The 25,776-nt window shown below is 35.7% G+C and overlaps 1 long non-coding RNA gene across 1 annotated transcript; it reads right to left on the reverse strand.

Annotated features, from left to right (window-relative positions):
- Positions 1–866: 866 nt before the first annotated feature.
- Positions 867–3,323, reverse strand: LOC145138506 (uncharacterized). The gene is made up of 3 exons (XR_013721564.1): positions 3,131–3,323; positions 2,947–3,062; positions 867–1,195 (listed from the first exon to the last, which is right to left on the reverse strand). It is a non-coding gene; the product is annotated as an uncharacterized LOC145138506 (long non-coding RNA).
- Positions 3,324–25,776: the final 22,453 nt, after the last annotated feature.

Consider the following 25,776-nt stretch of genomic DNA (forward strand, 5'->3'; position numbering starts at 1 on the left):
TTTATAAGACTTTTTTTTATAAGGATATTACAACAATCGAAAAATGTTGTGGATTAAGTGGAATAGAGTTAGGAGAGACAAGGCAGATTACATGTGGGTATCTTGTTTGCTATAAATAAAGATTTTCTATTTAAATGGTGTTGGAAATTTCAAACAAGTAGAAACATTAGGAAGTTAGTCATCAATGATATACACGGATCTACCAGGGCGTTTCAAGGCTAATAAAATGTAATGAGTGCACTACTAGAAAACTAAGTAATTACCTACAACAATATTGGTAGGAAATCCGTAGGAACAAGGGGTTACCTACAGATTTCCTACAAAAAACGAGTTGTAGGCAAAACCCTCGTGGGTAATTTTTTCCTACAAATTAGCTACAAACCTTCCTACGCATTTCCTACGGAATATTCTGTTACAAATTTAACTACGGAATACGTTAACTACGGAGTACCTACAGATTACCTACGGATTATTTACCTACGAAACACCTACAAAATACATACGGATTATTTTCCTACAGAATACCTACAAACTGATTTTTCCTACAGGATACCTACAAACTTATTTTCCTACAGAATGCCTACCAACTACTCTTCCTACAGAATACCTACCAACATCTTTTCCTACGGAATACCTACCAACCGCTTTTGCTACAGATTACCTACAGACTTTATTGTATTTTATTTCCTACAAAATACCTACAGAATATTTATTTCCTACAAATTTTATATGATTTTTTACCGGTTTTTATTGCTATATTAAATTTATAATACCTACAACTTAGTCAAAAATCTATTGCTATATTAAATTTATAATTTAAAAAATATCCAAAATTTCTGCTAAAAAAACCAAAAATATAATTAAAATAATAGTCAAATATCATTACATTCATTAACATTAAAATAGTCATTAACATACCATTCATACATTCAAATACTCAAAATACCATTACAACACCATGACAAAAGCTAAGAACTAGTTAATAACATAACATTGATCAAGTGTTTTAAAACAAAAACTAAGAACTACCTGGTGGATTACCGGACGGATTGATTTGTTTCAAAAAGTCCGTCAATTGTCATTGCACTTGCAATTCCATTTCATTTCGCATTTGTTGCATTTGCAAATCCATTTGACTTTGCTTTTCATCCTTGGCTTGTTGCATGTTTGACACTTGTTGTCACAACTCATTTACCTAAAAATAGCAAGACAAACACATGCAGTTAGTAATTGTAATTCAACTTTAAACCATGATAGCAATGTACTTTATTTTTAATTCAATATAAGAACACACTACTCATAATAACAATGTACATTGTTTTTAATATCCATAATAATAACTTTTAATATGCATAATAATAACATACTATATTTTTATCCATTATATCATTGTACTTTACATTTCAAATCCATAATATCAATGTATTTAAATTATTATCAATAACAATAACTTAATTTACCTAATATCAATAATAGCAACATACTATAAGTTTCACCCATTATAGCATTATGTTTTACCTAATTTAATAATAGCAACATAGTATCATTTTCAACCATAATTGCAATGCACTTGACCTAATATTAATAATGGCAAAATATTATATGTGTTGTTTTCAAAAAAAAAATATATTAAAAAGTTGATGTCAAAATATTAAATCAACTAGCAAAATAATATAAAAAATTACTCCTAGAAATGTTTGTTGAAATTTTGAGTCACCGTTGTAAAAATTTGAAGCTATGTCCCATTAGATTTCCTTTTACCCTTTGAAGTCCTATTATTTATATTTTAAAAAAAGTAGCAAACTAGCAGCGGCATTGTGATTGTTAAAAAACAATACCATTAACCCTATATTTTTAACTATTTTTCTTTTATTATAAAAAACACCTAATACACAAAGTGTCTCTCTGTCTCTAATGCACGTAGCTGTTCATTTTATTTAATATGAAACAATTTTTGCTGTCATATCTCTCCCTGTTTCCTCTGTTTTCGATGAAGCCTTAGCTACAGTTCCAAATGCTAATTTTTTAAAACAACATACACAATCACAAACTAACCGACCCAAATTATTTTTCATGCACCATTTTACTTGTGCTCGAAGTGTTTACTTTATTTATTTCATCATTTATTAATTTCATGATCGTTTAAGTATAACAAATTATCAAATTGGACAGTGAGTTTGTAAAAAAGTTGAAAACAGGAACATGAAAGTTCTTTTAACTCCATTTGCATTTATCCTTTTTCTTTTATCCCCATTTGCATTTATCCTTTTTCTTTTAACTCCATTTGCATTTATCCTTTTTTCTCTATGCAATACACAAATTGAAGACAAGAACATGAAAGTTTTAATCACTAATTGAAATGAAACTGCTAGGTTCTATTTACTCCATTTGTATTTATCCTTTTTCTATCCCCATTTGTAGACACTTGTATGCTCTCTATGTAATACAAATAAGCCTTTTTTATAGATGAAAAATTGAAAACTGAACAATTATTGGGATATTTATGAAAACAGCAAACTGCAAAAATGGTCCTGTGCAAATTACCCAGAGACAGAAAATTACTAGATAATCCTTATCTAGCAGATTTAAAAGCTAAAATACCCAAGTTGCCCTTTCACTACCAAACATGCCTTTTATTTGCTGGTATTCCCATGATTAATACCCCTTTCCTATCATGCAAGACTAGAATAATTGATGTTTTTGGTCAAAACTCCTTGCAATATGTTGATGCAATAGTATGTTTATTGTTTAGTATTGACCAAACACCAAAATAAACCAACATTTAAAATATACAAGATATGCAACCTTAATTGAAGATAAAATTTCATCCATAGAACTTATTTAACAGAGAATTGATGCAACAGTATGTTTACAACACACACAAACTAGATTTCTGAAAATTTGAAATCTTGTGAAATGTGAGCAAACTGAAATCGAAATACATACCTGGGGTGTCGCCGATGGTGGTGTGGGGCAGCGATGGTGGTGGTATGGTGCAGCGACGGTGGTAGTACGGGGCAGCGTCGGCGGTGGTGTACGAAAACGATGGTTGGAGGGCAAACCTGCAACAGTTTGGTCAATGTGGGTCGTCGATCGATCGTTTGGAAATCGCAGAAGTTGAATTGGTTACCTGAAAATGTTGCCGATGTAGGTATCAGTCGAGAATCACCGGCGCATGTGTGCTGCAGCAGGGTTCGGAAATCGCCGGTGTAAGCTAGGGTTTTGTTTGGGTAAGTTTGATCGACGAGCCAGATGCACAATCAGTGAAGCGGGAATTTGGGTTTTAGGAGGCGTGGCGCGTAGCAATTCTGAAGGTATAAGGAAATCGTAGGAATTTTGTAGGTATCAACAAATTGGCAAATTGATGTATTATAATTAAATATTCTTTTTTTTTATCAAACCATCAGAAATTATTACTACCATTGAAATATAATTTGAATATTATGAGCTATGTTTTTTTTTTCAATATAATTAATATAGTGTATACATATTCTTTTTTTTTTAATTATATATCTTACCCTTTTGATTCATTATAAAAATATAACTTCAATCGAGTAATTGAATATAATATCATCAATATAGTATTTACTAAAATTTAAATTTATTAAACTTTAATATTTACTATAAAATTTGTAAATATATAAAAAACAAATCACATTTAATTTGGAAAATATATTTGCTTTGTTTACACCAAGTTATACATAACATAAACTTACATACAAACGTATAACTCGGCGAAAACAAAACAATCAAAATATAATTATGTTGTGAAAAAAAATAAAACGACATTTGACCTTTAAAAAATAGAAAAAAAAAGACCGTAGGTAATCTGTAGGTAAATACCTACGGATTACCTACAGATAAATGTAATTTGTAGGTAATCCGTAGGTATTTACCTACAGATTACTTACGGCTTTTTTATTTTTCTATTTTTCAATGGTCAAATATCGTTTTTTTTTTGTTTCATTTTTTTCACAATTTCATAATACTTTCATTGCTTTGTTTAAACCAAGTTATATATAACATAAGCTTACATACAAACGTATACATCATTACAACCCACTACTATATACATAATAAACAAAAAGCTATCTATGTTTGTTCTTAAGCTACAATTAACATCATTAAACAAATACATGATATACTAAACATAATACATACATACATATGGTGTGTATGTAAATGTATGTACTTATTTGTATGTGTGTATAGAAAATAACTTCGATTTATATAAAAAAAAGTTCTAAATGAGTAATGGGTTCTAATGGTGCCTACGTTTGTATGTAAGTTTATGTGATGTATAACTCGATGAAAACAAAGCAATCAAAGTATAATTAAGTTGTGAAAAAAATAAAACGAAAAAACGACATTTAACCCTTAAAAAATAGAAAAATAAGAAAAGACCGTAGGTATTCTGTAGGTAAATACCTACGGATTACCTACAGATAAAGGTAATCAGTAGGTAATCCGTAGGTATTTACCTACAGATTACCTACAGTTTTTTTTATTTTTCTATTTTTCAAGGGTCAACTATCGTTTTTTTCGTTTTATTTTTTTCACAACTTCATTATACTTTGATTGCTTTGTTTTAACAAAGTTATATATAACATAAGCTTACATACAAACGTATGCATCATCAGAACCCACTACTATATACATAATAAACAAAAAACTATCTATGTTTGTTCTTAAGCTACAATTAACATCATTAAACAAATACATGATATACTAAACATAACACATACATACGTATGGTGTGTATGTAAATGTGTGTACTTATTTGTATTTGTGTACAGAAAATAAATTCGATTTATATAAAAAAATAGTTATAAATGAGTAATGGATTCTAATGGTGCATACGTTTGTATGTAAGTTTATGTTAGGTATAACTCGGTGAAAACAAAGCAATCAAAGTATAATTAAGTTGTGAAAAAAATAAAACGAAAAAAACGACATTTAACCGTTAAAAAAATACAAAAATAAGAAAAGCCCGTAGGTAATCTGTAGGTAAATACCTACGGATTACCTACAGATAAAGGTAATCCGTAGGTATTTACCTACAGATTACCTACAGTTTTTTTTATTTTTCTATTTTTCAATGCTCAAATGTCGTTTTTTTTTCGTTTCATTTTTTTCACAACTTCATTATACTTTCATTTCTTTGTTTTAACCAAGTTATGTATAACATAAGCTTACATACAAACGTATGCATCATTAGAACTCACTACTATATAAATAATAAACAAAAAACTATCTATGTTTGTTCTTAAGCTACAATTAACATCATTAAACAAATACATGATATACTAAACATAATACATACATACATATGGTGTGTATGTAAATGTATGTACTTATTTGTATTTGTGTATAGAAAATAAATTCGATTTATATAAAAAAAATAGATATAAATGAGTAATGGGTTCTAATGGTGCATACGTTTGTATGTAAGTTTATGTTATGTATAACTCGTTGAAAACAAAGCAATCAAAGTATAATTAAGTTGTGAAAAAAATAAAACGAAAAAAACAACATTTAACCCTTAAAAAATAGAAAAATAAGAAAAGACCGTAGGTATTTTGTAGGTAAATACCTACGGATTACCTACAGATAAAGGTAATCCGTAGGTATTTACCTACAGATTACCTACGGTTTTTTTTATTTTTCTATTTTTCAATGGTCAAATGTCGTTTTTTTTAATTGTTTGTGTTTTGAACATGTAAAAACAAAATGATAAAAAAAAGTTTTAAGACTCAAATAATGAAACATAATAATAATAATAATAATAATGGAAATAATAATAATAATAACAATAAAAATAATAATAATAATAATATAATTCTATTTCGCAGCTATTTTGTAGCTATTCTGTAGTTATTCTCTTCCGTCGGTAGTCCGTAGCTATTGTGTAGCGAATTACCTACGGAATACCTACGGATTTAGTTTTGTCGCTATTCCGCAACAATTTTGTAGCTAATTATTAACGGAATACCTACGGATTTTCGTCTGTAACTGTTCGGTAGCTATTTTGTAGCTATTCCGTTACTAAATTAGGGCATCTCATTTCGTAGGTATTCCGTAGGTATTGTGTAGGTTATTACCTACGAAAATTTTCCGTGGCTATTTTTCTGTAGCAAAAGCCTTTGTTTTCTAGTAGTCTGGAAACAAAATTTGCAGGCATATCGGAAGGAATACACTCGGGTTCATTTTCCAAGGATATGTGAAGCTTGCCTTTGGAAAAAGATGATTCATATATATTTGCGTCTTGTTAAATATTTAATATTAGATTATAACTCATGTATTATACGATTTACAAAATAGAATAACATAAAGACTATACAAAACCATAATCATTAATCATAAATTTACAAACAGTTATTTTTAATTAATATCTAAAATAGTTTCAAAACATCATTGATATTCTTTAACTCGAGATTAATTATAAAATCAGCGTACTGTACAATTAAATATAAAATTTAATAGATTGAAAAAAACCAAAAGAAACATACATGGTAATATCATTGTTTATTTAAAATCCTAAAATAAGGTAATGTAAGAAATATACATGAATGCAAAATGAAAAAACAAATTATAACTAAAAATGATGAATAAATATGTATTACAATAATAAATAAAAGATGTTATAAACAAACAAAAAAATATATTATTTCTTTATAAATTTCAAAACACTTTTTTATATGAAACATAGGAAGCATTTGTAAGTCTATCATTCTTATCTAAAAATAACAATTTTAATCTTTCTCTGCTTTAAACTTTAAATATAACAATATACAAATGATCATGTGTGAGGTTCAATAGATAACCATTATTAACAAGAAATCACGAAATCAACTGTAAGCATTGAAAATCATAATGATCAACGGCCAAAGGAATGGATGTACACTTGTACATTGGATACACATACACCAACTTATACCATAAAACTCACATATTTACCAAAAAAAACTCACATCTTTTTTCGTTTATAATTTTTCTATGCCATGTTTTTATCGAAAAAAAACCGAATATACCGTTGTTCAAGATTTTTCGTTCTCTTTCTATAGAGATCCATATTGATATATAAAAAACAATTGTTTTTTTCGAAAAAAACTTACTTCGTTTTTTGTTTTTTATTTTCAATATTTAAGTTTATTTTTATCCAAATAAAACTAATTATACCAAAAATCTTAATTTTTTGTTCTCTATTAATAAACATCATCATCGATTAAAAAAAACCTCGATCATTTCAAATTTATTGTGAATGTATTATGTAAATATTTCAATTTTAACATTTATAATGTGAATCTGATTTACTATTTCAACTCTTTAATCATTCACAAATTTAGTGAAATTTACATATGAATCGAAATATATTTCTATATAGTTTTATAATATTTTAATGTTTTGATTACTCGTAAATTAGTTTTATAAAATCAACAAATGAATTTATTCACATTGTGAATCTGAACTGTATATAATTTAGTTTTTAGAATTCACAATGTGAATCTGACTTACTATTATTTACACTGTAAATCTGAGCAGATTCACAATGTGAATCTGAACTGAAATTTCGATTTTTTTTAAAAACATCAATATGAATATATGTTTAAAGAGTACCAAAAAATATGAATTTTGATATATTTATTAATTTTTTTTGATAAAAAATAAACCTTAACTTTTCAAAAAACAAAGAAAATAAACTGAGTTTATTTTTGAAAAAAATTTCATTTTTTATATTTCAATATGGATCTCTATGGAAAGAGGACGAAAAATCATGAACCACGGTATATTCATTTTTTTTTTATAAAAACGTGGTCTAAAAATAATTAACCTAAAAAAAGGAAGATAGTTTTGTTATAATCTGATGCATGTGCGTCCATTTTAAAACTCTACAACCCTTCATTTTGCTGTTGATCACTTTAAATTCTGACGTTTTGGATTGATTCCTTGGTTTTTTGTTTAATAATGGTTCTCTATTGAACCTTTCCATATATATATATATATATATATATATATATATATATATATATATATATATATATAATGTAAGTTCAAATGAGAATAAAAAAAGATTAAGAACGCTAAGAACCCTTTATATTTATGGATTTATTTTAAGCTTTATATTTATGGATTTTCAAATACATGTTTATAGATATTAAAAAGGGTAATTTTGTTGTTAAAAATAAAAAGTGGTACTATTATAATCATCAACAACTCTTAGTCTGATTCATAAACAAAAATGATAGGTCTAATCTGACATCTATAAACTTAACTACTTATTCTCTATCAACATATAGAAACTTTAACCCCTTTTCTCTCTTTAGCATAAATTCGGCAACCATATTTTTTGGCTACCATTAGCTCGTCGTGACCTGCCATTGCCGCCTAACACCACCTCTACATTTGCTTTTTATTCAATCTCCTGTGAAAACCCCCTCATTTTCTGTATCCTTCGATTTCTCTCCCATTTCTCTCTTCCTCTCATATCTCCGACGAACTCTATCGGATCTGATACAAATATGATGTGTTTTAAGTAGATCTAAGTCGTCATCTTCCACATCCACTCCTAACTGGTGTCTTCCTCCACTGCAAAAAACCCTAGTTTCCGCTCATCTAAAAAGTCTACTAGATTGAGCACATTTTGGCGAGATCGACAAAGTTCCAACAAGAATCAGTTGAAAATCGCCATATCTACCGCCTAAAACTACCTCTACATCTGTTTTTCTGTGAACTCTGAAAACGTCATGTCTACTGCCGGCGCAACCTCTGCGTCCGCCAATGTCCGCTCCACCGCTGCTAAGTACCATCTTAGTCATCCCTCTACCATCCATTGCTTTTCCATCACTTCACACCATCGGAAAACCCACCAATTGCCTTCAGCCTCTCACTTCGGCCTCTCATATCTAAATTTTTTCGGTGAAATTGATAGATCAAGAAGTCGCTACCTCTGTCGCCGCCTATGTTCGCTCCACATTCGCTACCTACCTTCATTCTCACCTCGCTCCACTGTCCACCAATCTACTACCGCCTCAGACCGCCGAAAAATTCACCAACTGCCTTCAACCTCTCAGATCTACAGTTTTCCGATGAAGTTTACAAATCAAAAAGTTGAAAAAATAAAAGACCGGAAGTTATTTGAGTGGATCGGTCTCATGAAAGCATGTTGGGATCTAAACCGCAATCTATACAAGTGATATTTTCAAACAAATATTTTGTATTCAATGGTGGTAACTGGAAACTCTATCAAATCAAACTTTGAAGAAAATGTACATCTACAGCCTTATCTATTTTTTTTTATTATATATGTATCAGTGACAAAAGAAATTAGCATGTCTCCCTAGCCATAATGATGAAAGTAGGTGGTAGTGTGTAAAACCTATTACACGGTGGGCATAAAAAGTAGTAAGAGTTGGATACATGATAATATTTGATAGTTTCATTTTATTTACTTCTTTTTATAGTTTATTTTAGCATATTTCATTCATAATTTAGTTAATTTCCATGCATATTTTCCTTTTTGTTATTTTATGACTATTTCCGGTTCTTTATAGTCTTTGATTATGATTGTAGATTTTTAGAAGACTAACATGGAGCAGAGATGTTCGGGATTGTGGGATTCAAATGAGCGTTGAGGATAATAAAGAATCATGGGCTTGAGAAGATCAAAAGAAAATATGGGCTAGTTTGGAGGCATTTTATGGGTAATCAATATGGGCATGATCTTAAAAGAGGATGGAAAACAACATTTTGAAATTGCAGAATTGATTGTTCGATTGAGTATCAGGCTTTGGAGGATTTGGAAAAGACAAATTGGGCTCAAATTGAAGAAAACTTGAAGATTTATGAGCTATAATCTAATGAAGAAGAAGTGGATCAGTGGGCTAAATCAGTGCAGCCCCAACAAATGGAAATGGCCCGCTCTCATTCAGTTCACGCGGCCTGCACAAGAATACCATGCGGCCCGCGTGAGTTCCTGTAAGGATATTTTCATGATTTTATTTTTGGCTTCTATTTGAGGAAGTTTGGTAGGATTCTTTTGCGACTTTTTGCACATCCAAAAATTGGTGATTTCTTAGGAGTTTTGGGAGCTTTTGGAGCACTTGAAGAACATCAAAAACACCATATTTTGCTCTTGATTCTTGCTACATGTTGGGTACTTTTAACCTTTATTTTGTTTTCTTGAGTTTGGCCATGCTAGGCTAAACTAATCTTGGTTGAATTTGGTGAAATCACTTGAATGTTGAAGAACTCCATGAACTTGTTCTTGAATCTTTATGAGAATGTTTTATGTTTCTTGCTACTTGTATGTTTTTATTCATGAGTTTAAATGTATTTGTAGTGATTAGTTGGCTAATTTCTTGATTAAGTAATGGATCTCAAATTAGCAAGCAACAAGTGGTTCTTGTATTAGTTTTCACTTCACACAATCATAAAAACATTTTCTCCAACATGGAAGTGAAAGCATTTAACTCCTCTTGGATTAGTGACTTTTTGGTTCATAATGCTAGTAATTTTCACTAATTACATGCTTAATGAAAATTGTGGCTTTAACTAAGGAAATTGTTATGAGCTTCTCTAGCTATTTTAATAACTAAGAAAAGTCTAGGTAATCTCAAGTTTCTTGGGTTGCTATAGCCAAGTTAGAGATTTAAAGCAAGTATTGCACCATTGGATTCTAAGGATATATTCATCAATTGTTCAAGTGGGGAAACCTTAAGTCAAACATCTTTCTCTTATTGATTTTATATCAAACTCTTGTTTTTGTTGAATTGTCTATTTAAATCTTAGTTTAATTCTAGTTTTATTTCAAGTATTTCAAAAGGCCAAAACCCTAATTTTTATTTTTTATTGTCATTTTACAAGTATTTTTGCAAAGAGGTTTTCATAGAGTTATAAAATTGAACCAATCTCCATGGATACGATCTCTTTACCACTATACACTATTTTAGTGTAAAAGATTTAGGGTTATTAATTGTGTTGACCTCGACAACCACCAATATTATAACTAGAGGTTATACATGGGTTGAATGGGGCAGATGTGTGTTCATTCTGTTATTGTTCATTTTTGTAGATATTATATTCTTTTAGGTCAATATTAGGCTATCCAGAGTGGAGAAAGCTCCACGTGTGAGCTGCAGATGTGGAGGCTCTCTCCACGCGTGAACACCGCCCCCGACTTTGGTGGGTTGGCCGTGGTGTGGCGACGAGGACGGAAAAGGACGGAAGAACTGATTGGTTGGCCAACGTTTCAACCATTTGAGCATTTAATAAAAACAAAATTATTTTTTTTAATTTAATTTCTCTCAATATATACATTCATTTTACATATATTTTTTAAAACAAAACCCACAAACTCTTTCAAATCAAACACACACATTCAACAAAAAAAAATGGATGACGATTTTGATGACGAGTTGGTATTGCACACGCTATTGTCCGCGGCACAAGACATGGTTCATGAGAGAGACGAAAGTTCACACAGCGAGAAGAAGCATAGAAAATGGATCAACCGGGATCGAAAGGCGGCAAATGAACTTTTGGTACGTGATTATTTTGCCCCTAATAGTTTATATGATCTATCGAAATTTGAAGAACGTTTTCGTATTACTAGAAATTTATTCTTACGTATAGCTAGAGATTTGGAACGTAATTATGAGTTTTTCCGATTAAGATGAGATGCTAGAGGTAAACGTGGTTTTACTACAATACAAAAATGTACGGTCGTTCTTAGACAATTGAGATATGGCATAGCCGCAGACGCCTCTGATGAGTATTTGAAAATGTCTGAGAGGACGTGTCGATACTGTACATATATTTTATGTGAGTATGTTATAGAGCTTTACCTTGACATATACTTGCGACATCCGACTAAAAGTGATGTAACATCCCAAATTTCAAGACCAAAAATTTTGTTTTTAATTAAGTAACTTATAAAATATTTTAATGAAAAACATCAACGATTCATATCATTTCATAAAACCTTAGTCACGTGTCTCAAAACCATAACATAAATAGTAATAATGTCATAGTACAATCCCATGGATCTCAAAGTGCGGAAATCATATGTGTGCGATACGCTGCTACCGTGCCGGCTCCTTCCCCTTCGCTGAAGAGATACCTGAAACAAAACTGAAAACTGTAAGCACGAAGCTTAGTGAGTTCCCCTATCATACCACATACCATACTATAAACATACTGTGACATCCCCATTTTCACGGCGAGAAAAGACCGATTTTGTTTATGCTTTATAAAAATTAGAGTACTTCTTTTGATAAAAATGTTGCGGAATTTGTTCCCAGTAAAACATGATAAATACGTTATCAAAGCATTTCCGAATAAATGTATTTTTATTCATTTTAAAACATTTGGGATGTCATCGTCAATACAGAAACATAAGCATAAACATAACTTACATTCATTATCACTAGTGATCTACACCTCTTTAATCTCTCGGTGTAATGTAACTTCATATCGACACCTGTGATAGAAATAAGCTGGAGTGGGTCAGGTTGGGAAACCTGGTGAGTACATAGGTTTTTCAACCCACAATAATATAACTATTATGTTTAAACATCAAACAATCAACGCAATTACCCATCCCCATTATCTTCTTTACGCTTAAGGATCTACCCTAAGAATCAACTATTCCTCCTTCATTCATTCCTAAGGATCATCCTAAGGAATCAGAACGAAGTCCATCGTCACCGGGATTTAGGCACTAAGTCTGCATAGTCGCCAGGATTTATACAACAGACACTAAGTCCGCATAGTCGCCAGGGTTTAGGCACTAAGTCTGCATAGTCGCCAGGGTTTATACAACAAACACTAAGTCCGCATAGTCGCTAGGGTTTTGGCACTAAGTCTGCATAGTCGCCAGGGTTTATACAACAGGCACTAAGTCCGCATAGTCGCCAAGGTTTTGGCACCAAGTCTGCATGATCGCCAAGGTTTAGGCACCAAGTCTGCATGATCGCCAGGGTTTAGAGTACACCGGGTGAACACATCGTTCACAAAACCTATAGGTTGTGAGCCTACTAGTGTTCCACTTGACTGTCTAGAATAATTCGTGGTTGTCATCCATACTCTGCTAGATGACGGGGCCATCATTTGGGAAAGGCTTCTCACATCGTCCACCTCTCACACTCACCTCGTGGTCTTTAACACCTCTCAACTCATCATCTAACTCATATTACATCTATTACATCCACCCATGTTTTACCCAACATATTATTGTAGATATATATATATATATATATATATATATATATATATATATATATGTATGTATATATATATATATATGTATATATATATATATACAGTTTAAATCATTTAAAACATGTATAAAATCGTTCATCAAGCACAGACAGCAAGTACTCAGATAATATGCACACATAGCACGTAGCTTATATAAAATACTTCATATCTATGTGTAAGATGAAAGTAACTATGTACTCACTTGAAAAGGTGGTGATTCCGAACTCAGACAGCGCTTCGCTTCTTAAAAAAATAATTTCCTTCGACGAAACCTAGTATTATTACCACTAGAGTTTAGTCTATTATTCGCCGAGACTAATTAATAGTCTAGCTATTATTACTATTATATAAGCGTTAAACAATACTTATATAACCCATAATAATAGCCCAAGTACTTATTATAAGTTCCTAATAACGTTACTATAATTAAATAAAAGCTATATTAAAAATAGCGTAGGCGTAGCTCACTTACAGCGGGTTTTATAGAAAACCGGGCTTTGCTTGGAGCAGCGTTCCGGAGCCGAAAAGCTCTTCTTCTCGGAGTCGTCGAACACTCCGGGGCTTCCGCCTCGTGCTAGGGAGGTTCCCTAGGCTTTTCGGGGGGTTTCGGGGCTAGAGAGAGGTTCTAGAGAGAGTAAAGAGAAGAAAGAATGGGAAAGGTGTGAAGAAAATGAGGGTGGGAGAGGTTCTATTTATAGGGTGAAAAATGGCTGAACTTGGTGCCACATGTCACCATCTAGTGGCAAGACTTGGGGAGAAAGCAATGGCCAAGATTGTGCCACATCACCCATTTTCGCACAGCACACTTCCGACTTCTAAAATCCGTAACTTTCACATACAACCTCCGTTTTTGACGTTCTTTATATCCACGCGTAGGTAAAAATAAGATATACAACTTTCATTTTGACTCCATCGGCTAATTCTCGACCGATCTTAAATTTAACAGTACGAGGAGATTATACTGTTAAATGTTCGCGTAAAATTCATAACTTCTACATACGGACTCTGTTTTCGTCTGTCTTTTTACCGTTGAGTTCCTATTAATGAGATCTTCAATTCTCATTTAGGTCGCGTAGGCCAAAAACCGCTCGATCTAAAATTCGAGTTTCGGGTTGTGCACTGCTAAGCCAAATCTTAGAAAATTCATAACTTCCTCATACGAAGTCAGATTTGGGCGTTCTTTTTTTTTATGTTCTCGGTTTAACGTATACTAAAACTTTTGTTTAGATTTATAAGGCTAAAAAGTCCTCCATCGTAAATTCACTATTTACGTCTCCCGGTGTCGTGCCAGTTTTGCCATAAAACATCGACAGACCATAACTTCTTCGTTATAACTCGAATTTCAACGTTCTTTATATGTACGGAACCCTTGAGACGTATTCTACAACTTGATTAAGATTATTTATTCTAAATAATCTTTTGTCAAAAAGTCATTTTCGACCCCTATTATCTCTAAATTGACTAGCCCGGATCTACAGGCGTTACAATTATCTCCCCTTAGGATGATTACATCCCGGAATCATCAACGAAATAGGGCTCAGATGATGACTCCATACGTTATCTCTTCATCCTAAGTAATAACCATAACTTTGATGTTTCTTCGAACGAATATCTAACTCTAAGACTTCCTGATTGCAGGCGGTGCTCGATCTTGCACTTGCTCCCTATCTCACGTTAGACTCCAAATTATGACCTTCAAGTCACAATCGCGATCCTTACTGGAGACTGCTTCTTCTTCTTAACAAACCTAAGATAAGTTATTTTATTACTAAAATGGAACGATGTGTCATATTCCAATGACCTATCATCGTATGCTGCAATGCTTAGACTCGGGTCTCTTAGAGTCTTCCAGAACAGACTATACTTTCCTTCATGTTCTAATCTCATCTTAAAAGGTAGCATTTCTAGCTACAAGCAACTTTTTGCGATACCTCTACTGATCGTTTTTTATTTCAATCTTCCATTTTAAGTCAGATGCTACATCGAACTTGATTCTCTGAACCACATAACATACTCAGCGTAGTTGGACTCAATTTGATATGACCACTAGGGTCGGAATAACAGTCATCTTCTTAGTCATTACCGAAACGATGGTAACAACATACTTGAATAAAACAAAATCGATTACTAGCTCCTTGGTAACCTTGTGACTTTCCCTGATCCAAGTGTGAGTCCTGTGCTTCCGGTAGTATAGGCCTCTACTACCATTCACACCTACTCATACTTATCCCAAGTATTGTCTCATAGTTTTTCCAAGTCATTATCACAAAAAAACAATTTTAACACATACAAATGTGTCCAAACAATCATATAATTTTCCCTAGACTCTACTAGGACTTATTCCATGCATATCTTCAATCATCAATTCTGCTTTAACTCGGTTGGTGATGGAAATTTCAGACGATGGGATAACTTCATGAATTATACAAAAAATCTTTCTTTCTGCTAATCGAAAGTGTACTTCTCCCGTACTAGACGTATTATTTCTTAGATGTATTCTAAAGGCAAGATATCACTCTTACGATATCTTATGATAGGTACTACTCAGTATCGTAAGTCTTCTCATTTCCTCCATTTACTCAATTCACTACGAGTCTTCACCATGATGTTTTGCACACCAAAGCAGTCGTTTGGTGTATCGAGACGAGAATATAGATAGAGGAAGGTTTATATGTGTATTCCTCCTTATTACTTCAAAAAAATTATATGCCAGTTCTAATATCGTAATTAAACGTTTAGAAATCTGAACACATAAAATTTCCAGATCCAGTTGGCAACAAACCATAGATCCGATCAAACGATAGCATAAAGCATCACAAATTATTAAGCACATAAAAGCAATTTAGACATCTTCCCTAAATGAGCTAGTGCCCGTGTCTATTCAGGTGTACTTCCTAAAATATATTAGACACACTCCTCACGATCATCACTTAGTATTCTAATTTTAAGTCTAGAAATAAATCCTTATTCCTAGTTCGCTTAAACTAATGCTCTGATACCAACTGTGACATCCCCAATTTCATGGCCAGAAAAGACCGATTTTGTTTATGCTTTATAAAAATTAGAGTACTTCTTTTGATAAAAATGTTGCGGAATTTGTGATGGGTTTTAAGCATAAGAACAATCCTATGTGCTCATACAAACCCTAATGCTTGGATCTAGGTTTCTCTATTGTACATGCAATGAATCCAAGACTTACAAACCCTAATCTAGCATACATAATATCAAATTAACATGTAACATCAGATCTAGATGTTTACCTCTTCAAATAGTAGCTTGAATCTTCTTCTCTTGAGCTTAGAATCACAATTGTAATTCCTCTAATGGATCACAAACACCACACAAGCAAGAAGGCAACTTTGAGATAGAGGAGGATGCTAATTTTCGGCCTAGGGTTTTTCTCTTGGGAACATATGACAACCCGAAACTTCTATCTTGTACCTTAGTCAAATTCTATCAATGTTAAACTCGTTTCAGCTATCTTTAGCATTGTTTTGAGCCTGTTTGGATGATCTAAAGCCTTGTACAACCAAAGTTTGAACTAGGGATGGGTTGGTTTAAGATTTAGGGTTGCAAATAGGCCAAACACTCCATCAAAAGGAGTGTGTGGCCGCACATATGAGTGTGTGGCCGCACACCCGAGTGTATGGCCGCACACATGAGTGTGTGGCCGCACACCCGAGTGTATGGCCGCACACATGAGTGTGTGGCCGCACACCCGAGTATATGGCCGCACACACGAGTGTGTGGCCGCACACCCATCCTCCAGCCGCACACTCATCCCTATTTATATAGGGTGACCCCTTCACTCATTCCTTTCATTTGGCTACACTCTACTTTCTCTCTCTAAGAACTTCATCCAAGAACGCTCTCAAGGCCTCAAAAACGTGAGTTTTCCATCACCTAGCTTATCATACATGAAGGACCCATTGATCTAAGCCCTTAACCATCAAAGTTCATCATGTTCTTTATCACATGAAGGTGTACGGCCGCACACCTTCATAAGGTGGCCGTACACACCTTAAAGCTCTCCAAAGTGAAGAGTTTGGCCTTCATTCACTAGTAGGACTTGGTATTAGCATTAGAACATCTAAAAATCGACATTTCAGGCACAAATGAGGAGTGTACGGCCACACACACCCTCTGTACGGCCGCACACTCCTGTGTGCAACCGCACACACAGCCTGGCCGCATACCCTGGCCGCACACACATGACACACCCTAATGACCATACACCTCCTTTGTTTGATCACATAAGGTCCCGACAAGCATTTCCAAGTCCTTAGAGTGGTTTCCCGTCATGTTTTGTCATGGAATACCTAAATCTAATACATATATGTGCTATTATATGTTACTAGGATCCACTTGAGTGCGAAACCTCAATTGACACTCAACACTCGTAACCGATCATCCGCTCGAATCATCTGTCAAACAGTGAGTTCATACCCCTATATTTTCCGTGTTTTTAATGTTTTTAGGGGGGGAATACAAGCCAAACGCTAAGTATTTTGTTAAGTTTTAAACTTATTAATGCAGTCCAACGTTTTCCACGTTTAATAACATATTCGGATATTTTATCTCTTTCTGTAATATGTTGAACATAAGGGAAACTTCTATTTTGGAAATCCAACTTCATAGCTTTCAGAAAGGTTTTTACAAAGAACTTTCCATATCAACTCTAATAAACTATAATGGGTATAGTTTGGGATAACCCTCTAGGCAGTCTCTACTTAATCGTATTTCATAAATGAATATATATAAACTATGGCAGATTTAGTTTATGTTATATGTTTCTCAGAAGTATAAAGTACATTTATTCAAGGATAATTACTGTTTTATACTGATTTCTCGCTAGTAAACTAGATTATACAGAATTGTGAGGCGCTACTTCAATACGGTACCCTTAGGTGTATAGTGATAAATCCTTTTAGTATAACCAGAGTACCCTGGAGGGAGAGCGTGAGATTTGTGAATAGATCTATTCGGGACTGACAATCCCACACCAGAACTGCTAGCTACAGTTAGGCGGGCACGCCTGTGGTGAACAAATGTCATTTAGCTTAACGCCTGAAGAACGTTATAAAGGTCTCTCGGTCATATCAAGTATGGTTATACGACTCGCAAATAAGTATAAACTAACCTTGTTTACGGACTCTACTCTTCACTTGTTTTATTTTGATTAATAAAACTACTTTCATGTATATACCGATAGTAATCATGGGTTTTCAAAACTTACATCTCTACCTCTAGTACGGATAACCTGTTTTTAGGGAAAATATAGGATTTTCCCAAGATAACACTGGCATTTCTAAAACTGATGGTTTATTTTCTACTAATGGACACTCTTTCAAAACCGCTTTTCATAAGAAAATATAGGATTTTCTTGAGGAACACTTTTCAAAAGGATTCAAAGAACATTTTCCACCAAAACCAAAATGCTTATGAACTCACCAGCTTTACGCTGATACTCTTTCAAAACTGCTTGTATTCTCAGGGAATTAGTAAACAGGTACTTCCAGGAGCTCGGAGAAGTCGAAGTGTTAGAGTCGCGTCTTTCTATTTTGCTTTTGATATGAACAAAACTATGTATTAAAACAATGTAAACCTCTTTCGTATATGTATTAAATGTCTGGTTGTGTTTACTATGCTTGCTATGATACAATTGTTGTGATACTACGCATGACGTCCTCCACCCCAGAACAATTCCGCCATCACGGTTTCGGGGTGTGACAGATTGGTATCAGAGCCCTTGTTTATAGCGAACTAAGTATACCGAACCTTACATGGTATACAACTAAATACTAAGGGGCCTAAGTGCTCTAAACTAAAAGTATACTTTCAGAAATACAAGTATTTTTATAAAATTATATAAGCATACCCGAGTATCAGAATCCGTGTCGTAAGCAGAACAAAACAAAAGTATTTGGATGCTGGACATCGCGGTTAAACCTGGGCAGTTATGTAATCAAGTCTAGGGTGAATATAGCCTGATCAACTATATTTAGTCGAGACATGACCAATATGTTCTTAGGAGTGACTGTGGTGTTGCAGCAAGCCTAAAACTTACGTAGATACCAGAAGAGTCCTAGAGCCAAACATAAGGATTAAAATACTATAGGAGTATTTTAGGATGCTATAACAACCAAGCCGGAAACTTACCCAAGAGTCCAATCTTCAAGAATTAATAATGTAGCTATAATACATTGGACGTATTATTAGATTCGATGCCTATTAACTATTCCTTTACCATCACCTCGCATAGATAGCATGGCTGGATTCCACCTCCCTGGCGACCCGTACTTTCCTAACCAAGGAGATGAGGGATGGATCGAACCAGAGCCAGAAGGAAACCATGAAATCCCTTTTGACGATGGCATTGCCGAACCATTTCCTGAAGAGACTGACTCGGAACCAGAAGTCGAGAACTTACCCCCAGTGGCCCCAATACCAAATCTCAACCCTCAGCTCGTACTCGAAGGCCCAACGCCTATGTGGGTCGGAAGCCTGGATAGGTGGAGTCACGAACACGGCCAACCCCTCCCGTATAATGGGGATCGCCACTTCTATAATGGGGACGGAGGAGGCTCCGCAGATAGAGCCCTTCCAATCATAGTCCGCCAAGTGGCCCGCAATGTCGAAATGAACGTGGCGGCCATTCACCGAACTGTGGAACTCGAGGCGGACTTGGATGCCAACACAAACCGTATTCGCAGTTTCGAGGCTACTCATGGGAGGATTTTGAGAGACTATGAAGTCCAGCACCGAGATCTAGTTGCATCTCGAGCTGAAGTTGTAGAGCTCCGTGCACGCCAATCACTATACGAGAGCCGCCTGCTTGACGTGGAGCTCCAGCTAGCTAACTTAAGGTTCCGCCTGAGGAGTGGCCGTCGCCAGTAGGAAATATTCTACTTGTCCTTCCTCTTGGTTAAAGGAATAGCTTTCCTATTTAAGTTCTAAGTAGCTCCTTTCTCTGTAGGCATTCTTGTCTTGCAAGTACCGATTCACTAGTTCTTTATGTTGACAAATTGTTCCTCTAATGGTACGTTGTAGACCTACTCCTAGGTCAAAACTTTCCAAACTCTGTGTAATCTTAATATCATCAATGGTAGCAACTATCATATTTCAGTTAAAGATTTTCATCGTCAAAAGTATACCTTGGAGCAGTAGCATTCAAATTGAGCAACCTTAACAAAGTCCTATCAATGTTTTGTCCTCAAAACATGAATCATAATATGTGCTTAGACGATTATTCCTTTTCCCCATCAATTTCATATCAGTCTCCATGAAAAGCTTCAATGTCCTAATCGACATAGGATGAATGAGTCTCCCATCGTGCTGATGACCTTTGCTTCGAGAAAGCGATTCGTCTCAATCTTCCTTCTGACATGAGTCCTCACTAGTTTTAGTGATAAGTCTGTTCGAACCCTAGTATTATTTCATGCGTCGAAGCCTAAGAGCATTTACGGAAAGAATGCTACGCATTTATGGCTCATGTTGCCAATGAGACGCAATAAGTTAAAGACCTCGAGAGCATCTTCGAAGTCTGCAACTTTCCCACTGTCTTCCCCAAAGGCGTTCCAGGGATTTCTTCCGAGTGCCAAGTTGAATCTCGTATCGACTTGATCCTCAGAACTACCTTTATAACCAAATCTCGAAGAGCCGATGAAAATGTGAGAGTTACTCAGCCAGCCCAAGGAGCTGAGCAACCAGGAGTTCGTAAACTTATTTTATGTGAACTTTGTGTGTTCAAATCTGTTCTATCCTTGCTAAGACCATATCATGGGGATGTGGGCCGAGTCAATGAGAGTCAGATAGCAAAACGGGAAATCTCAATGCATAGATAAACATTTAGGATACATCCAGGGGCAACCATTGTTGCTCATAAATTTCTTTTCTTGACATGTAGCAGATCATGCCTCCGAAGGAACGTACCCAACCCACCAATAAGACACCAGTCCTTCAGGTGGACTCAGCTACGTTCCAAGCTACTGTCACGGCAGCCGTAGCAGCCGCCCTAGCTGTTCTTAACGCTAACAACCCAAGTGGGAATGGGAACAATTTCCACATCTCGAACTGTAGCAACACCTCAGGAAACCAACAAGGGCTTTTCCAGGAGGACACTCCGACTCCCAAACCTAAGAGCGCCAAACGAAAATTTTGGAACAAGAGAGAGCGCAAGTTGTGTCAGAAACTTGCCAAGAGACAACAACCCGTGATAGCTCCTACAGCCACAACATCCGCCAAACCAGTGCCAACGCCAGTGCGACGATATGCTGGAAAACTTCCAAATTGCGAGGAATGCAACTTCCACCACGTAGGAGAATGCCACGAACTTCGATGTAAGAACTACAACAGGCAAGGACACACCGCTCGTTACTGCAGAGCACTAGCACCGTCAAACGCCTCGATTTCTGGTGAAAAGATGGGTCAGGTTTGCTACAAGTGTGGCGAACCCGGACATTTCAAAAGAAATTGTCCAGGGGCCGAGGATGGCCAGGAAGCTCGCTTCGCAAAGACCCCGACTGAGCACATCACTTCCACTACCGACGCGAGCATAATTCAAGTGTGCGGTACATGTGGCGAAATGGGACACTTCACAACAGACTGCCCAACAGAAAGGAACAATGAGGAAACCGGAGGAGTCTGACCTCAGTGAAGGAGGAAGCATCGAAGGACTCTGCCTTGTTTTGGTACGTTTTCAAAAACCTCAATGACTAATTCATAATCCTAATTTCTTTCTCGTCCAAATTTAATCACGACGTACTCTTAGAAGTTGATGCCCTAAGGGGTAAAAAAAATATGGTAGCCTAGTGTATACATTAGAGTCAGTTGTGTTTATACATGACTTGTATGCGCCAAGAAATCATAGGAAAGTCTAGTGAGAATCATTTCATCGAGAGTTCATGGTTTCAAAACATCGGGACCCTCGCACTAGTAATAGTACCTACCGAGTCCAATATCAAACGCTGAAAACACCAGAGACGTTCATCTAGGGATACCAATGTGCTAGCAAAACGATCCTCCCGGACTAACTTAACGCGCGATTCTACGACACCATCCTGTCTAGTTTCGACCGAGTCTATGTTATACCAAACCCTTTTGTCTTAAATCGTTCGAATCGCGAAACTCCCGTCGCTCGTGATGACAAACTAGATGCGAACTTTGAAAAATTCATGTCTCTTTGAAATCCGAAAGTATTCATGCGAAGAGTATCATCCACCAAGAAATGGACGAGATAAGAGAACAATCCAGAAAATTGAAGATGCGTCGTGAGACACTCATCTATCCTTAATTGAACCTTTTTGCAAACAACGACGACCTTTCCAGTAGCAAGGTTGCGCCGTTCGAAGCCCTCTGCAGCCATAAGTACAGACCCCATCTGCGCTAGGCTGAGGTGGGCAACACACAGCTAGACAAGAGTCAAGTCCACAATATCACTCTCGCAAGTCATCATCCGAGAGACGGCAGAAAGGATCGTACGAAAGGGCTACGCCGATGAGAGACAAAAACCCTTGAAATTCCAAGTTGGTGACCGTGTCCTTTTAAAGGTCTCACCCTGGAAAGGCCTGATACGCTTCGGAAAGCGTAGAAAGCTAAATCCAAGATACGTTGGACCGTCTGAGATCCTAGCTAGGATCGGTCTCATAGCGTACAAACTCCAGTTACCTCGAGCGCTTAGCAGCATCCATCCCGTCTCTCTTGTGTCGAACCAAATAAGTGTCCGTCCGATGAGACACCTACGAATTCCCCTCGACAACCTCGAGTTAGACGAGAGTCCACTGAGCTCACAGATCGAGAAGTCAAGAGAACGAAATAACGTCACATCCCGATAGCGGATGTCCACTGGAACGTCAAACAGGAACTTGGATTCACTTGAGAGCACAAGAGTTCCATGAACCTTAGGTACCTCCATCTTTTCCAAGTCTATGAGTTATACCTCTATTCTTGAATTTCAGGACGAAATTCCCTCTAACGGGGGGATGATGTGACAACCCGAAACTTCTATCTTGTACCTTAGTCAAATTCTATCAATGTTAAACTTGTTTCAGCTATCTTTAGCATTGTTTTGAGCCTGTTTGGATGATCTAAAGCCTTGTACAACCAAAGTTTGAATTAGGGATGGGTTGGTTTAAGATTTAGGGTTGCAAATAGGCCAAACACTCCATCAAAAGGAGTGTGTGGCCGCCCACATGAGTGTGTGGCCGCACACCCGAGTGTATGGCCACACACATGAGTGTGTGGCCGCACACCCGAGTGTATGGCCGCACACATGAGTGTGTGGCCGCACACCCGAGTGTATGGCCGCACACACAAGTGTGTGGTCGCACACACGAGTGTGTGGCCGCACACCCATCCTCCAGCCGCACACTCATCCCTATTTATATAGGGTGACCCATTCACTCATTCCTTTCATTTGGCTGCACTCTACTTTCTCTCTCTAAGAACTTCATCCAAGAACGCTCTCAAGGCCTAAAAAACGTGAGTTTTCCATCACCTAGCTTATCATACATGAAGGACCCATTGATCTAAGCCCTTAACCATCAAAGTTCATCATGTTCTTCATCACATGAAGGTGTACGGCCGCACACCTTCATAAGGTGGCCGTACACACCTTAAAGCTCTCCAAAGTGAAGAGTTTGGCCTTCATTCACTAGTAGCACTTGGTATTAGCACTAGAACATCTAAAAATCGACATTTCGGGCATAAATGAGGAGTGTACGGCCGCACACTCCTGTGTACGGCCGCACACACCCTATGTACGGCCGTACACTCCTGTATGCAACCGCACACACAGCCTGGCCACATACCCTGGCCGCACACACATGACACACCCTAATGACCATACACCTCCTTTGTTTGATCACATAAGGTCCCGACAAGCATTTACAAGTCCTTAGAGTGGTTTCCCGTCATGTTTTGTCATGGAATACCTAAATCTAATACATATATGTGCTATTATATGTTACTAGGATCCACTTGAGTGCGAAAGCTCAATTGACACTCAACACTCGTAACCGATCATCCGCTTGAATCATCCGTCAAACAGTGAGTTCATACCCCTATATTTTCCGTGTTTTTAATGTTTTTAGGGGGGAATACAAGCCAAACGCTAAGTATTTTGTTAAGTTTTAAACTTATTAATGCAGTCCAACGTTTTCCACGTTTAATAACATATTCGGATATTTTATCTCTTTCTGTAATATGTTGAACATAAGGGAAACTTCTATTTTGGAAATCCAACTTCATAGCTTTCAGAAAGGTTTTTACAAAGAACTTTCCATATCAACTCTAATAAACTATAATGGGTATAGTTTGGGATAACCCTCTAGGCAGTCTCTACTTAATCGTATTTCATAAATGAATATATATAAACTATGGCAGATTTAGTTTATGTTATATGTTTCTCAGAAGTATAAAGTACATTTATTCAAGGATAATTACTGTTTTATACTGATTTCTCGCTAGTAAACTAGATTATACAGAATTGTGAGGCGCTACTTCAATACGGTACCCTTAGGTGTATAGTGATAAATCCTTTTAGTATAACCAGAGTACCCTGGAGGGAGAGCGTGAGATTTGTGAATAGATCTATTCGGGACTGACAATCCCACACCAGAACTGCTAGCTACAGTTAGGCGGGCACGCCTGTGGTGAACAAATGTCATTTAGCTTAACGCCTGAAGAACGTTATAAAGGTCTCTCGGTCATATCAAGTATGGTTATACGACTCGCAAATAAGTATAAACTAACCTTGTTTACGGACTCTACTCTTCACTTGTTTTATTTTGATTAATAAAACTACTTTCATGTATATACCGATAGTAATCATGGGTTTTCAAAACTTACATCTCTACCTCTAGTACGGATAACCTGTTTTTAGGGAAAATATAGGATTTTCCCAAGATAACACTGCATTTCTAAAACTGATGGTTTATTTTCTACTAATGGACACTCTTTCAAAACCGCTTTTCATAAGAAAATATAGGATTTTCTTGAGGAACACTTTTCAAAAGGATTCAAAGAACATTTTCCACCAAAACCAAAATGTTTATGAACTCACCAGCTTTATGCTGATACTCTTTCAAAACTACTTGTATTCTCAGGGAATTAGTAAACAGGTACTTCCAGGAGCTCGGAGAAGTCGAAGTGTTAGAGTCGTGTCTTTCTATTTTGCTTTTGATATGAACAAAACTATGTATTAAAACAATGTAAACCTCTTTCATATATGTATTAAATGTCTGGTTGTGTTTACTATGCTTGCTATGATACAATTGTTGTGATACTACGCATGACGTCCTCCACCCCAAAACGATTCCGCCATCACGGTTTCGGGGTGTGACAGATTGGTATCAGAGCCCTTGTTTATAGCGAACTAAGTATACCGAACCTTACATGGTATACAACTATAAATACTAAGGGGCCTAAGTGCTCTAAACTAAAAGTATACTTTCAGAAATACAAGTATTTTTATAAAAGTATATAAGCCCCTTTATTTAATTAATCTCTTTTAGTCCATTA

This window comes from Lactuca virosa, chromosome 9 (genome assembly GCF_052849685.1).
Source record: "Lactuca virosa cultivar CGN04683 chromosome 9, Lactuca_virosa_CGN04683_v6, whole genome shotgun sequence".
In the NCBI taxonomy this organism is placed as follows: domain Eukaryota; kingdom Viridiplantae; phylum Streptophyta; class Magnoliopsida; order Asterales; family Asteraceae; genus Lactuca; species Lactuca virosa.